Source organism: Lutra lutra, chromosome 17 (genome assembly GCF_902655055.1).
Source record: "Lutra lutra chromosome 17, mLutLut1.2, whole genome shotgun sequence".
NCBI classification, from domain to species: domain Eukaryota; kingdom Metazoa; phylum Chordata; class Mammalia; order Carnivora; family Mustelidae; genus Lutra; species Lutra lutra.
Genome location: NC_062294.1, coordinates 55,136,521 through 55,153,172, shown reverse-complemented (window position 1 = coordinate 55,153,172; position 16,652 = coordinate 55,136,521). Strand labels below are relative to the sequence as shown.

The window sequence follows — 16,652 nt, the reverse complement described above, 5'->3', positions numbered from 1 at the left end:
CCCAGAGCCGGGGGGACGTTTTCCTTTTACTTGGGGTTCAGATGGAAACTCAGCAAGAGGGGCTTTATCATCTTACATAGAATTGGGCATATGGTCACACGTGCTCGTGATGACACTTGTATACATACTTTGTATGTTATGAAAACGATGTCTGTGCTTCTCCTTGAGTGGAGATTTCATATTCTAATGAGGTGAAGTAACTGTTGGCCACTCCATGGGTTACTCCTTGCTCCATCTACACAGGTATGAGTCAGGGGTTCAACTCAAACTAGGGAGGCCCAAGTGCTTCCTCAGGGCAGTCAAAACTTTTTTGTTGGATAGTTTCTGTTTCCAACACAGGAGACTCTGCCCATGGGGTCTTTCGACTGAAGTAAAAGATAAGGTGGGAAGAGAAGGTTAAGTAAAATGTAGGATAAAATTGGTGGGTACAAGCAGGTGGGCCCTGAAAGTCAGGTCTTGGGGTCCAGCTGGTGACATTAACTCCTTCTTTCAACTTAGGGACCATTGTGAACTCTGTCAATGGCCCCTTGGTGACTGTGGTATTTCTTACAGGGACTGCTGACATTCAGGGATGTGGCCATAGAATTCTCTCAGGAGGAGTGGGGACGCCTGACCCACACTCAGCGGGAACTGTACAGGGATGTGATGTTGGAGAACTACGGACACCTCCTCTTCCTGGGTGAGAAGATTTCCCAAACCAAAGGGTTTTTTCCCTCCTTTGAAGATTGTCTCTTAGAGGATTCCTCTTTGAATGATTGGAATTCAGATCCAGGCAGAAAGGAAAATAAGTGGGGGTTTGTAGATGGAGAGAAAAATCTTCATGATGATTCCTTTTCAGCCTTAGCGTCCCCTTCCTTAAGGGAACATCATCACTTCTGTAGGTTAGTGTTAATACTGAACATTGAAAGCATAAAATAGTACTGCCCACATCATCAGCTCCAATTTTTATTCCTTATAATTGTATTTTGTACTTGGAAGTGGGGGTCATGATGTGACTATTTGGAACTACCACGTGTTCTAAAGGGGCTGTTGGTCAACAGTGTTTGAGCAATCCTTTTCTAGAATTCTTGAATGTTCTCTCTTCCCCACTGAGCACAATAGTGGAATGAAAGTTAGAATCTCCAGTAATACTCCTAGTCATTTTTTCTAATAAACAGGTCTCGTTGTGTGGAAGCCAGACCTGGTCATCTTTTTGGAGCAAGAGAAGCAGCTCTGGGATGTGAAGAGAAAGGAGTCAGTAGCCTTCCATCCAGGTATGTGGGAATGAATGAGGGAGATGACAGAGCGGAGGTTCAGGTCTGAAGGAGGAAGGTAGACCTTATGCTATGGTTCTAATAGTTTTCCTGAACGGAAATTAGTTTGAGAAGCCTAGTGTTATTTCTCTCCCTCTCACAGAGGAACATCTGTTCTCCACCATTATCAAGCTCTTACATTCTCTAAGGATTCTCCTTTAGCTCCAGTGATGGTTCATCACGTGCACAGGGAAGGCCAGGAGACTCCCCTTAGAGTGGGAGGGCTTCCATAATCTGAGAGCTTCTCCATTGCCGTGAGGGCCCTGGGGAGGTCATCCTATTTCTGAGGAACCCTGTGCTAAGCCCTTTATAAGTTCTGCTTTGCCTCGTGTGAAAGTGTGTCAGGGTAGTGGCTGGCATATTGGGGTTTGGTGTAGAAATCCCAGAACCGTGGAGACAAATATCAAATGTTTTCTGGTTTATGCTTTCCAATGTTATGGAGGCTTTAATCTTAATTGTACCTAATGGAGACTCACTAAATTCATCAGGTAACAAAACACCTTCCTGCAATGAAGGGTATACTCCTTTCTTTTACTATAAAAGTCCATTTTTCTTTTTATCAGCTAAAATTAGAAATTTCCACTCTGTGTTCCATTTCTCAGTGGTGAAATAATTTAATATATCAACTTGAATCCTAGAATTTCTTGGTAATTAATGCCATATGGGAGCTAGAACATTTAGAACTCAAAACTTGCAGGCTATAATAAACCTTATTTATTCATAACCACATCATTTTTATAATTTTGTATGATATGAAGTTCTTTGACTTCATCAAGTGTGTTTTCACTTTATTAGTTATATATCAGATTCATCTCTGAATTTTTTACATGAAAATTTGTGATATGACATGGACATTTGCTTACAAGTGTGGTGGATAATTGGTAAAATTCCCATATTTTTAAAAAAATCTTGTTTATAAATTCAATTTTACATTTACAGGAAAAATTAGCCATTAGTATTCTCTTCTACTTTCCTCAGAATAGATCTGAATTTAATCCCAAATATTTATTTCTTATAAAGTGTTTGCTGGCACATTTTACAAATTTCATGTTGTTGTTGTTGTTTTTCATGTTGTTTTTATTTCAAAATGAACGGTTTTTGTTTCAGTGCTTGGTTCTGAAGAATGGTTTAGAGCCTTGCATTCTGTGTAAGAGGAGGAATATACTAATAACATAATACATTTTTTAATGTCTTTTAAATACTTAGTCATAAAATTTTCCATTAGAGCTTTTCATGATTGTATTAATGAATATTCTTTCCAAGCTTACTGCCAGTGAAGGCATGCCAGTAATTCAAAATGCTTGTTTTTCATCATTACACAGTCACAGTTTGAAATTAGAGTTATAAAGAAGATTTCCTTTTAAAAATTTGCCTGTTTTTATGTTGATTTCTTTTTGGTTAAATGTTGCCTTCTTCTGGTTCTAGAGTTCCATAATAATGTGCTTCCTTTTGTATGGGACCTTCCATAACATTATTTAGTTGTGGTATCATTTTTACCTGTGTGTCTTGTGATAGGATGAGAGTTGTCAACTTCATACAGTTCTAGACAGTGTGAATTTAACTTAAATATGAATCAGGTTTATGCTCTTTACTAATAAAATTACATATGTATATGTACAATTTCCACCCATACATGCTTTGGTTGTGACTCATCTTGTGCATTTCCTTGACTGGTTAGTGTTCAGTGAGTATACGTCCTGTGCAGATGAGTTGTCACAGGAATACGATTAATCTCATCACCTCTTGCAGAACGTGTAGTCTCTTTGCATGAGAGAAACACTTTCTGTGAATGGAAAGCAGTGTTTAAACAATTTCTACTTCTATCATGTTTACGTGTTCAATTTTATCTTTAATTGCGGCGTTCTACCCATAATGTGCTTTGATTCCATTCCCATTAACTTTTGTGTCTTCTATACATATTTTCTTCGGGGCTGCCTTGGAGTAAAATTTTTTTGTGGTTACCTTGCTCAAAATTTGTTAAAGGCATAACAATTAAATAATTTTATTTATTTATTTATTTATTTTAACAATTAAATAATTTTAAACTGATATCGTCAATTTCATAGAAAACTCTTCTACTTATTTCTAACCCTGAACCCACTTTCTGTTACCAGTATCACAAATTCTGTCTTTTATGTCATATACTTATTTACCTAGACTTATGATATTTACGCTTTTATTTTTTTTTAATTCTCTAGCAGAAATAAAAGTGACTTGTGCTACCTCATTAACACTGTAGATTACTATGAGTGTGTGAATATTTATATTTACGGAGAGCTTGTGTTCTCGTGTGATTTCAGTTTCTGCTTAGAATCCTTTTATTTCACCTAGAAAGACTTCCTTTACTGGTTCTTGTAGGACAGATCTACTGGTAAACTTAGAGCAGTTGTTACTTAGGAAAGTCTTCATTTCTACATTCATGGAAATCAGTTTTGCCAGATAGCGCATTTTGATCTTTCAGTGCTTGAATATATTGTTCCCTGCACTTTTTCCTATAATGTCTGCTGTGAATCCCTCTACTAATCTTACAGGTGCTCTCTTGTACAAGATGAGTTGAATTGCCTTTGTCATGCTGTTCCAAAATTCTGTTTTCACTTGGGATTTTTCATAGGTTAATTATAATGTGGCCCTGTATTCATGTCTTAACATGTATCCTACTTTAAATTTACCAGCCTTGTTGCATTTGTCCCCTTTCTCCACACATGTGGGAAGTACAAGTCTTTAGTTCTTTTTTTTTTAAGATTTTATTTATTTATTTGACAGACACAGATCACAAGTAGGCAGAAAGGCAGGCAGAGAGAGAGGAGGGGAAGCAGGCTCCCTGCTGAGCAGTTAGCCTGCTGCGGGGCTCACTCACTCTCCAGCGCGTTTCCCTCCACCCCCACACGCATGACCTCACCTCTTTCTGCCACAGCCCTGCGAGCCAGGAGGAGAGGCCACACTATTGTGCTGGAGAAACAAGGGTTTCCATTCCCGGTGGGCTGTGCCATCAGGGGTCCCAGCTCTCTCTCGCCGCTGGCTTCGGCACGTGTCTGCCTCTCTCAGGTCCCTGTGTTCACAGTCTTGAAAGGGGGTGTTGGATACCAACCTCCCTAGGAGTGAGAGGATTGAGAGAGGTCGTAACACTAAATGCTCCACGTGAGACCTGTCCTGTGTTAGCCAAGCGTGTGAGAGTCCTCGGTGCCACAACAAAGCACTACTCGTTGGGTGGCTTAATGCAACAAAAATTATTCTCACGGTTCTGGAGGCCAGAAATTTGGAGTAAGGTGTCAGCAATTTTGCTTCCTTCTGGAGACTCTGAAGATTCCTTTCGTATCTGCTGGCTTGTGGTGGCTGATGGCAATTCCTGACGCTCCATAGCTTGTGGATACATTCCCTCGCTCTCTCCCTCCATCTTCACGTGGCCTTCCGTTCCCCGTGTCTCCATGTCTACTCCTTTTCTTTTCTTTTTTTTTTTTTTAAAGATTTTATTTATTTATTTGACAGAGAGAGATCACAAGTAGACGGAGAAGCAGGCAGAGAGAGAGAGAGAGAGAGAGAGAGAGGGAAGCAGGCTCCCCGCTGAGCAGAGAGCCCGATGTGGGGCTCGATCCCAGGACCCTGAGATCATGACCTGAGCCGAAGGCAGCGGCTTAACCCACTGAGCCACCCAGGCGCCCCTCTACTCCTTTCTGTTTCTTTTCTTTTTTTAGATTTTCATTTACTTGAGAGAGGGAGAGAGAATGAGCTGGAGGAGAGGCAGATGGAGAGGGAGAGGCAGACTCCCCACTGAGCTGAGAGCCTGATGTGGGGCTCGATCCCAGAACCGTGGGATCATGACCTGAACCAAAGGCAGATGCTTTACTGACTGGCTTAACCACCCAGGTTCCCCCTTTTCTGTTTCATCAGGACACAGTCGTTGGCTGTGTAGAGAAAACTCGCTCTTCTGTGTGTCTCCTTGACTCTCCCATCACTACCACACTCCACACTTTTGATACCATGTGTGAGGTTTTTCCCATGCCACGCAGGTCTCTGCAATGCCAGCTACATGTCTTACAGTTCATTTCAGTTGTAATGCTAACCAGAAGCAGTGCTGACCCCGCAGGTGAAGGGCTCTGTCCCTCGAAACCACCCCCACTTCAGGTCCCTGTCTCAAGTAATAGGTCCCCACGTTACCCACAACTTGTCAGACTTGCCTACACATTGGAGGTTCCCATGATCCTGTCTTTGGATTTGATGATTTTCCAGAACAGCTCACAGAACTCAGGGAAACACTTAACATTTATCAGCTTTTTTTTTTTTCCCTAAGATTTTACTTATTTATTTGACAGACAGAGATCACAAGTAGGCAGAGGGGCAGGCAGAGAGAGAGGAGGAAGCAGGCTCCCCACGGAGCAGAGAGTCCAATGTGGGGCTCGAACCCAGGACCCTGGGATCATGACCTGAGCTGAAAGCAGAGGCTTAACCCACTGAGCCACCCAGGCGCCCCAAGTCTTTAGTTCTTCATGTAAAAACTCTGGCTCCTTTCACTCTCCTCTCCCTTTGGGGTCCCCTTAGTGTACATATTGGTCCATTTGTTGATGTTCTATGAGTCACTTAGACTCCATCCTTTTCCACATCTTCTTTTGTCCTCTCAGTAGATAATTTAAAACAAAGCATCCTTAAGTTGTCTCATTCTTTTTCTGCTTGATCAAGTCTGTGACTGACCCCTTGTTGTGTTTTCAAATTCAGTGATTGTACTTTTCAGCTCCCAATTTGTGGTAGATTGTTGTTATATTTTCTGTCTCCTTTGCTTTTTGTTTTGTTCATGCATAGTTTTCCTGATAACAATTAGTTACACTATCCATTTTCTCTTCTTTCTCCATTAGCATCTTTGTGATGGTTATTTGATTTCTGTGTCAGGCAACTAATAATTCTTTATTAATTTAGGGCCAGTTTTGGAGATTTATTTTGTTCCTCTGATTGAAACACATTTTTCTATTTCTTTATATGCCTTGTGATCATTTGTTCAAATTAGGTAATTTAAAAAAAATAGCCTCCTAGCCATGTATTCTGAACTTGGTTTCTGCAGGAGAACACATATATTAGTAATTTCAGGGGCCCGTCAGACATATTCTGTATTCTTTCATTTGTCTCATCTCGATTTTTGTTAATTCCCAGTTTAAAAACTTGTAGTTCACATTAGAGCCCATGACACTTTCCTCTCTCTGCCTTCAGCTACGTGGTCTCTCCATTGTTTGAACAAACTGATCATCTTTTCTCTGAGCAACCATTACAGGACATTAAGAGGGCGCGCTCATTCCTTCTGCCTTCTGTGTCACACATGACTAGAACTCTTCCAGCGGGTAGCAGGAAAGAAGCCAGGCCCCTGAAGCCTTGAACATGCAGGTCACTCATTCGTTTCCCTCCTGAGGGGAGGTAAGAGTGTTCTCACAGTGCTGCGGTGGAGAGTGAGGGAGGGTGAGCAGCTTTTGTGGTCAAGCATCACAAACTTTCTTTGTCTCTTCCATGTGGCTCTTCTTTTTTTGAACTTGGGGGTGCTGTGTTCTAAATGCCTTCTGGAGCGCTCCAGAAGGCAATTTGATTCATTTTTGTCTTCATGATAGAACAAAACCCTGGTGCTTCCTTTTTCTCATGGATGATGTACTATAATTTGTATTAATTTTTCACATTAGAATTTTAACCATACAGTGAGTGGTATAACTTATTTTGTATCTTTCCGTTGTGTCTTTCCACGCACCGTAGGCCTATTGGGAAAGACCAGCGAGGAAGATTTGTTTTCTGGAGTGATATGGAAAGATGTGGAAGTACTGGCCCTGAGTATTTATACTTAATGAATGACTGGGAAGGTGATGGGGGTAGTGAAAGGCAGGCAGGCAGGATGTTATGATGGACATAACCCAAGTGGGAAAATTACCATAATGAAATCCTACTGACCAGATCAAGGAGGGAAGACATTCAGGGAAAAAACCCACCTTAAGTCACTCGCAGAACAATGTCTTTGAACCTAGCAATAATCCATTTTTCAACGTACATATTCTCTAGAAGGATGTTCGGATATTTTGGGAAGTCACCTAGTTCGTGTTGAAAGTTTCATTCAAACTATTTCAAATTTAAGAGTGGTTTAATCATTCACTGATGCATTTCTGAATGTTAGACATTTAAAAATGAAGATAAAAATTCTAAATGTGATCGATTTGAGAAGTCCTTTTCAGAGGGCTCATTATTCTCCCACCAACACATTATCCCTCCTTGTTGCATATTCTCTACATTCAATAAACACAGAAGAATCTTTATCCAAACATCACTGTGGAATACTTACTAGATAATACTTAAATTGGAGCAAGTTTTCATGTGTTGTGAACTTAGGAAGGCTTTTAGTGAGGACTCTATTTTCCATAATCACGAGGTATTTATAAAGGAGATAAAACTTAAACCAATGTAATGAATCTGGGGAAGATGTCAATCAAGTGTCAGATCCTAACAAACGTCAGAGAACTCAATTTCCAGAGAACCATTATCATAGTAATAAATGTGGGAAAGTCTTTTCAGAAAGCTCCAATCTTATTGTACATCATTATATCCTTCATCAAGTGAAAACTTAAAAAGGTATTAAGTGGGGGCACCTGGGTGGCTCAGTGGGTTAAGCCTCTGCCTTCGGCTCGGGTCGTGATCCCAGGGTCCTGGGATCAAGCCCCGCGTCGGGCTCTCTGCTCAGCAGGGAGCCTGCTTCCCCCTCTCTCTCTTCCTGCCTCTCTGCCTACTTGTGATCTCTTTCTCTCTGTCAAATAAGTAAATAAAATCTTTTTTTTTTTCCAAAGACTTTATTTATTTATTTGATAGACAGGGATCACAGGTAGGCAGAGAGGCAGGCAGAGAGAGGAAGGGAAACAGGCTCCCTACTGAGCAGAGAGCCCGATGCGGGGCTTGATCCCAGGTCCTGGGATCACGACCCGAGCGGAAGGCAGAGGCCTTAACCCACTGAGCCACCCAGGTGCCCATAAAATCTTTTTTTTTAAAAAGGTATTAAGTGTGGCAAACCTTTTAACTAGTCTTCAAGACTCAACAACAGACATTTTTTTTTTTAAGATTTTATTTATTTATTTGACAGACAGAGATCACAAGTAGGCAGAGAGGCAGGCAGAGAGAGAGGAGGAAGCAGGCTCCCTGCTGAGCAGAGAGCCTGATACGGGGCTTGATCCCAGGACCCTGGGATCATGACCTGAGCTGAAGGCAGAGGCTTTAATCCACTGAGCCACCCAGGCGCCCCTCAACAACAGACATTTCATAGTGGAAAGAAATCTCATAAATATAAGTAATTGGTAAAGTCGTTAGCACTCAAATATTATCCATACATGGTAATACATAGTGGGGGAGAATTCAGACAAATGTAAAAAAATGTGGCAAAGTCTTTAAGCGGAACATTACAACATGCATACTGTATGAACTCTATAAATGTAAAGATTGTGGCAATATGTAAAGAATGTAAATGTAAAGAATGTGGCAATATTTAATTAATAATTGGAAGTATTCAACGTGAAATTATATACACTGGGGAGATGCCTTACAAATGTCAAGAATGGTGGTAAAGTCTTTACCTGGAACTAAAATCTTACTCAACATCAGAGCAAGCAGACTGGATAGAAATGTAATAATTGATGGACAATCTCTTTTTAATATAGACTTCAGGAAAAAAGAAACTTTATAAGGGATAAAAAAATTAAAGATGGAAATAATTGGCAAAGTATGCAAAAAAAAGGCAAATACAAAATCAGAGGCGTGCCTGGGTGGCTCTCTTTGTTAAGTGTTCAACTCTTGACTTCAGCTCAGCTCACGATCTCAGGGTCCTGGGATTGAGCTCCAGGGCAGACTCTGTACCAAATACTTGGTCTTCTCTCTCTCCCTTTCCCTCTGTCCCTCCTTCTGTTCTCTCTCTCTCTTTCCAAAATAAATAAATCTTTAATAAAGAAAAATAAAATCAGAGAAGTCATAGCAGGAAGTAGTAGGTCAGTACCACTTTTGAGACAAGATTCTTAGTCAGCGTATTTATTATTGAGAAAACTCCAAATTTAAATTATTTAGATCAATTACATTGTAGTGTTGGATAGTGCAGGCATGAGGGACACCAACCCCCTCTAGAACTGAAAATGTGTGTGTAATTTTTGAGTCCCCAAACTTAAAACCATTCCTATTTTACCATGCAAATAGGGTATTGTTGACTCAAAACCTCACGTAGAACATTGACATTTAATCATCCCATTCTTTGTATATCGTCCATATTCTCTGCAGGATTTTTATAATAAACTAAGGTGGAGAAAAAATATTAAAGAAATCATAACAAAGAGAAAACATGCTTACACTGCTGCACTATATTTATAAGAAAATATGTCTACGTATAAGTAGACCCACACTGTTCAAACCCATGTTATTCAATGGTCAAATGTATTTGTTAATATTACTGAAAGGATCAAGGAGGTTGGATGTCTGGAAAGGGGTAATTAGTTTCACTGTGTCTCTTTTTTTCTTTTGAAAATTTTTATTTTAATATTATTAAATATAATATTTAATTTGACTCTTAAATATTATTAATTTGACTCTTAAATCATCTCATGCTAAGACTTCAGTGCTCATGGGCACGCAAAATGATTTAATTGTTGCTGTCTCACAGACATGAGGGGCTGTTGTATGATGAGAATTCATTCATACCTACTTTTCCATGGGCCATTGAAGGTGCTGTAATGTAAAATTTATGAAGAAAGTTGACATGGAGATGTTGTTTGTGGTTGACATATAAGAGTAAAATAAGTCATGATGAATTAAGTATGCAGGACATTATTATTTGCATTTTAAAGTAAAACAAACATTCTAAACTTTAAGTATTTTTGCTAGTTGCTGTTTAGGAAGAATATGGTGATACTTTATTTAAGCTGGATGTATCTTCATAGGAATTTCTGCAAGTCAAGAACATTAGTTATTCTGTTGAAATAAATTTTCACAGATAACTGAGGGATGAATAGGGAACACTTCAAAAAAGGGTGTAAAATTATTGTGAATCCACGTTTACTCAATAATTAGCCTCAGTTTGAAAAGACTCTGATGCACAACTCAAAGATCATTATATCAGAGGAACAAGAATGTTTCTTGAATCTTGTGATGCGTATTTTGACCAATGATTATACAATGATTCTACAATAGTTTGTTTACAATGCATTTGAACTCAATATATTTTCACTCATAACACTAAATGGATGTAATGTGTTAACATTGATATATATGAAGTGTTATCCTGCACCACTTTAGCCTGCCTCAAGGTCATCAAAGTTGCAGGTAGACAGACAAAGTACACTTGCTCCTTGAACAACAAGGGTTTGAACTGTATGGGTCCACTTACAGTCAGATCTATTTATAGCACAGTATTATGTATGTAGTATCTCCTTCTGATTTTCTTAACACTGTCTTCTCTTGAGCTTCCTTTTTTTTTTTTTTTTAAGATTTTATTTATTTATTTGACAGACAGAGATCATAGGTAGAGAGGCAGGCAGAGAGAGAGAGGGAAGCAGGCTCCCCGCTGAGCAGAGAGCCCGACGCGGGACTCGATCCCAGGACCCTGAGATCATGACCCGAGCCGAAGGCAGCGGCTTAACCCACTGAGCCACCCAGGCGCCCCTTGAGCTTCCTTTTTTGTAGGAATACCACATATAACACTTACATGAGTATGTATTAATTGACTGTTCTTGCTAAGGCTTCTATTGAACTGTAAGCGATCAAGTGTTGGGAAGGCAGATTATACACAGATTTTCAACTACACGGAGGTGGCTACACCGAACCCCCGCAGTTTTCAAGGGGCACTTGTTAGAGCTATGGGATGGTATCACTAATGTTTTGTTCCTAGGGGCCCTAAATCTCAAATTATTTGGGATTAATTTCCCCCACATTTATGTATTATATCTTTTCTTTCTTTTTGAGCTGCTCTGACATGGTGTTTTTATTTTGTTTATTTATTTATTTTTAAAGATTTTATTTATTTATTTGACAGAGATCACAAGTAGATGGAGAGGCAGGCAGACAGAGAGAGAGGGGGAAGCAGGCTCCCTGCTGAGCAGAGAGCCCGATGCGGGACTCCATCCCAGGACCCTGAGATCATGACCTGAGCCGAAGGCAGCAGCTTAACCCACTGAGCCACCCAGGCGCCCCTGACATGGTGTTTTTAATAAGGATGATCTAGAATTATTATTGAGAGTATAGCTAGACAACTTCTTGATACTGCTGACTTGGATTCCAGTTCGTATAACCAGACTGCACACAGGGCATGTGAACTGATTGTAGATCCACTCAACAGCACATACACTAGACAAAAGCCCACAGTCCCAAGAGAAGGTAAGTTCCTGTATGACCTCCCCAGTAGGAAATGTGAAAATGTGTCCATTCCCAGTATACTTACTATAAGCATCCCTTAAGGAAGACCCCACACAATTTACCATACTCTGTTCATTTTGGTTTGAATTGTGCATTCTGGACTTTGGCCCAGGAACTCCGAAGCACACCAACCATGGACCCTACGAAAGACATCTGCTCTGGTTCTTGTCATTTTTCTGCCTACACTCAGTCTTGACCTCTTCACAGTGTCCCAAGGCATATTATGTACATCCTCCAGGATCTCTGAGTAGTGAACTTTACTTCAATATCTTTGTTTTTTTTAATTGAACTGTGGCTCACGTGTCTAATACCCAGGGGTTCTACTTAACTACAGCTAATTGAACAAAATCACTACTAAGATAATATAAGCTACATTTACAGAATTCTCAATCAGTATTTTGAAAATGTCACCCTATATTTTTCTCTGCTTATGTTGTTTTTGTCAGCATACAGAACACGGAGGTTTATGGTTTTGATGTGCACAGAATATGATATGTGATGCTGAGCTAAAGATGTATTTTGGAGTAAAAGAACTAACTAGGAACAAGTGTGTGTGCGTGTGTGTGTGTGTGTGTGTGTACACCTATATTTTCAGAAGGAAGGGGAATATTGGATCCAAAGTTATAATTTCCAAATTTAAAAGTTGATGATTTCCTAACGAAAACAAAGGTTCATAATGGGAATAATTTTCTCTACATTGCATTGTATTTATTTTGCCTAAACATCATATATGTTGTTTTGAGAATCTCCCCATGCAAATCCTACATTCTCTACCTGGCTATGACTCATGTAGGAGGTCTCTGTTTTCCTTCCCCCAATATTCAGGAACTGTTGCTTATATGACTTGCTCATGAGTTTCATGATTAGATTGCAAGAAAGCACATGGTGTTCAATGTTAATTTGAATATGGGCATAATTCTACAGTGATCATGATAAATTCTGTGTAGTTGAATTGACACATTTCTTGTCTTTCCTTCTCAATTGGAGAAGAACATTAAGATTTCTGTACTTATTGTTCTTTTCCCTTCTTGGAAATGATATTATCCATGTTATTCACATCACTGCAACAGTTTGATAAGTGAAAACTTCAAGACTTTATGAATCCTGGGTTGTTTTAACATTGATTTGAAGGGAATAAACATGGGATGGTAGTGAGTGCTTAGTAGATGTTCTAGCTTAGGAAGAAAACAACATTCTATTAGGAGTCATGATGTAGTCCAAGGTAAGAGATGAAAAAAAAATTTTTTTTAAAGATTTTATTTATTATTTATTTGAGAGAGAGACAGTGAGAGAGAGCATGAGCTAGGAGAAGGTCAGAGAGAGAAGCAGACTCCCCGCGGAGCTGGGAGCCCGATGCGGGACTCGATCCCGGGACTCCAGGATCATGACCTGAGCCGAAGGCAGTCGTCCAACCAACTGAGCCACCCAGGCGTCCCAAGAGATGAAAAATTTATAGGATATAGTGGTGAAGTGAAATCCTTAAGTGGGGAGAGGACACTTGTCCAAGGCTGCACTAATGACCCTGAATCTAGAAATATGAATTTTACTTGTTTTCTTTCAAAATCATCTCCAGTGCTGTCTCCTCATCTCCGTTCCAATGACACAGGCATCACAGCTGTACTTCTTCCCTGTGTTATAGAGACCCAGCTTTCACTGCGATCTCCCCTCCCACATTAGCCATGCACGCCCTTGTAGGTTCTTACGAATAGCTTGGAATTTTTTAATTCAATCAGAAATGGTTGGTAACTGGATCACTTGAGGCTGAATCTGAGCTTGAAATACAATGTTGTCACCACTTTGCTATAAGAACAGGAAACACAGTGGGCCACAGGATTACCTTAGGCACTTGGTACTAAGGAGAGTTGTGAGGACAGAAAATATATGATGATGGTTTACTTCTATAGGAAGTTAAGTTCTGCTAATAGCAAATATGGAGAACTGAAATGTGAAGACAGTTGTGTTAAGGAGCTCCCTTTGGCGCCTGCAAGGTCTTGGGAAACTACTTATGTTGAAGAAATGTAGCAGAGGGGGGATGTGGGGTATGTGCTCATTTTCCATGATTGCAGGGAAGTCCGATCTTTTCTCGTGATTTAATGCCCACCCTGGATGTACTGCAGACCAGTTGCTGTTGGATGACTGGTCCAGATGCGTGGTGGTGGGTAGAGAAGGGATATTGGATTATTTAAACGTTGTGGGCATAGCTTTAAAATGTCACAAGACAGAGTAGATTTTCAAGATGAAGAAGGCTGCTGGACAGTAACATGCAGAACCAGCAAGATGTGTGGATCCACAAAGCACTGGTGTCCCAGGTGTATAACTCCGACATAGGTCTGACCCAGTGTAGATGGGTGACCTTCCAAGGATGCTGACCCACAGCTGGCAGGGCCCTCCTTCACTTCCACTCAGCCCCATGATGAGTCTGTCCTGTGCTCTGGACTGTGTGCAAGGCACTGATTTGTTGGGAAGCCAGTCACTATTCGCTGGTAGTGAGCATTTCTGATTCAGGCTACCCAGTTTTTAGGCTAGATGTCCTTATGTTGTTTCTTTTTGTTTCCTTGTTTGTTTTCACAGGCCGTGCTGTCCTTATTACCTATCCTCCTCTTTCTCTCTCTGCCTGCCTCTCTGCCTACTTGTGATCTCTGTCTGTCAAATAAAGAAAGAAATAAATCTTTAAAAAAATAATAAATAAAAGAAGTTGCTGTGGCCAAGGTCATAAAGGTTGTTGCCTGTGTTCTCTAGTATTTTGATGGATTGCTGTCTCATATTTAGGTCTTTAATCCCTTTTGAGTCTATTTTTGTGTGTGGTGTAAGGAAATGGTCCAGTTTCATTTTCTAAATGTGGCTGTCCAATTTTCCCAGTATCATTTGTTGCAGAGACTTTTTTCCATTAGATAGTCTTTCCTGCTTTGTCAAATATTAGTCAACCATAGAGTTGAGGGTCCATTTCTGGTTTCTTTATTCTATTCCGTTGATCTATATGTCTGTTTTTGTGCCACTACCATACTGCCTTGATGATTGCAGCTTTGTAATAGAGTTTGAAGTCCAGAATTGTGATACCACCAGTTTTGGTTTTCTTTTTCAACATTCCTTTGGCTATTTGGGATCTTTTTAGGATTGTTTGCTCCAGCTCTGTGAAAAAAGTTGATGGCATTTTGATAGGGATTGCATCAAATGTGTAGGTTGCTCTGGGTAGCCTAGATATTTTAACAAAATTTGTTATTCCAGTTCATGAGCATGGAATGTTTTCCCATTTCTTTGTGTCTTCCTCAATTTCTTTCACAGCTGTTCTATAGTTTTCAGAGTATATTGGTTGGGTTTATTCCTCAGTATCTTATTGTTGTGGATGCAATTGTAAACGGAATCAACTCCTTAATTTGTCTTTCTTCTGTCTCATCGTTAGTGTATAGAAATGCAGTGATTTCTGTACATTGATTTTATATCCTGCCACTTTGCTAAGTTCCTGTATGAGTTCCAGCAATTTTGCCATGGTGTCTTTTGGGTTTTCCACAGAGAGTATCATGTCATCTGCGAGGAGTGAAAGTTTGACTTCTTCTTTGCCAGTTTGGATGCCCTTTATTTCTTTTTCTTGTCTGATTGCTGAGGTTAGGACTTCTAATAATATGTTGAACATCAGTGGTGATAGTGGTCATCCCTGCCATGTTCCTGACCTCAGAGGAGAAAAGCTCTCAGTTTTTCCCCATTGAGAATGATATTGACTGTCAGCTTTTCATATAGGGTTTTTAAGATCTTGAGGTATGTTCCCTCTATCCCTACATTGAAGAGTTTTAATCAAGAAAGGATGCTGTGCTTTATCAAATGACTTTTCTGCATCTATTTAGATCATATAGTTCTTGTCCTTTCTTTTATTGTGATGTATCACATTAATTGATTTGTGAATGTCGAACCACCTTGCAGCCCAGGAATAAATCCCACTTGGTCATGGTGAATAATCCTTTGAATGTACTGTTGGATCCTATTGACTAGTATCTTAGTAAGAATTTTAGTGTCCATGTTCATCAAGGATATTGGTCTGTAATTCTCCTTTTTGGTGGGGTCTTTGTCTGGTTTGATCAAGGTAATGCTGGCCTCATATAATGAGTTTGGAAGTTTTCCTTCCATTTCTGTTCTTTGAAACAGCTTCAGAAAAATAAGTATTAGTTCTTTAAATGTTTGGTAGAATTCCCCTGGGAAGACGTCTGGCCCTGGGCTCTTGTCCTTTGGGAGATTTTTTGATGACTGCTTCATTCTCCTTACTGGTTATAGGTCTGTTCAGGTTTTCTATTTCTTCCTGTTTCAATTTGGTCATTTATATGTCTCTAGGAATGCATCCATTTCTACCATATTGCCTAATTTGTTGGCATATAGTTGTTCATAATATATCCTTAAAATTTGTATTTCTTTAGTGTTGGTTGTAATCTCTCCTCTTTCATTCATGATTTTATTTATTTGGGTCCTTTCTCTTCTTTTTGATAACTCTAGCCAGGGGTTTATCAATCTTATTAATTCTTTCAAAGAACCAGCTCCTAGATAATTTGCTCCAGTATATCTTCTCTTCCTCTCCTCTTCTAGGATTCCAATTATTCTACGAGACAGGCACTTTAACCAGCTAAGCAATAGAGCCACCTGCAAGGATCCCAATTATTCTAATATGTTTCACTATGTGATATCACTGATCTATCAAATTCTCCCCTCCCCTTGATTATCTCTCCTTTTCTCAGCTTCTTTATTCTTCATTGTTTTATTTTCTATATCTCACTAATTCTATCTTCTGCCTCATTTATCCTAGCAGCTAGAGCCTCCATTTTTTTTTAAGATTTTATTTTTTTATTTGACAGAGAGAGAGATCACAAGTAGGCAGAACAGCAGGCAGAGAGAGGTGGGGAGGCAGGCTGATCAGAGAGCCCGATGCGGGGCTCCATCCCAGGACCCTGAGATCATGACCTGAGCCAAAGGCAGAGGGTTTAA

At 39.8% G+C, this 16,652-nt stretch overlaps 1 protein-coding gene and 1 pseudogene across 1 annotated transcript in view; both read left to right on the top strand.

The window, feature by feature from the left end:
- LOC125088879 (KRAB domain-containing protein 5-like) overlaps positions 1 to 573 on the top strand; it is an 83,233-nt gene extending 82,660 nt beyond the window's left edge. Inside the window, exon 6 of the mRNA XM_047710476.1 lies at positions 553 to 573. The gene's annotated coding sequence lies outside the window, so the exon portion shown is untranslated. The remainder of the gene's footprint in view (positions 1 to 552) is intronic.
- LOC125088918 (zinc finger protein 107-like) overlaps positions 1 to 16,652 on the top strand; it is a 166,738-nt pseudogene that overhangs the window by 1,664 nt on the left and 148,422 nt on the right.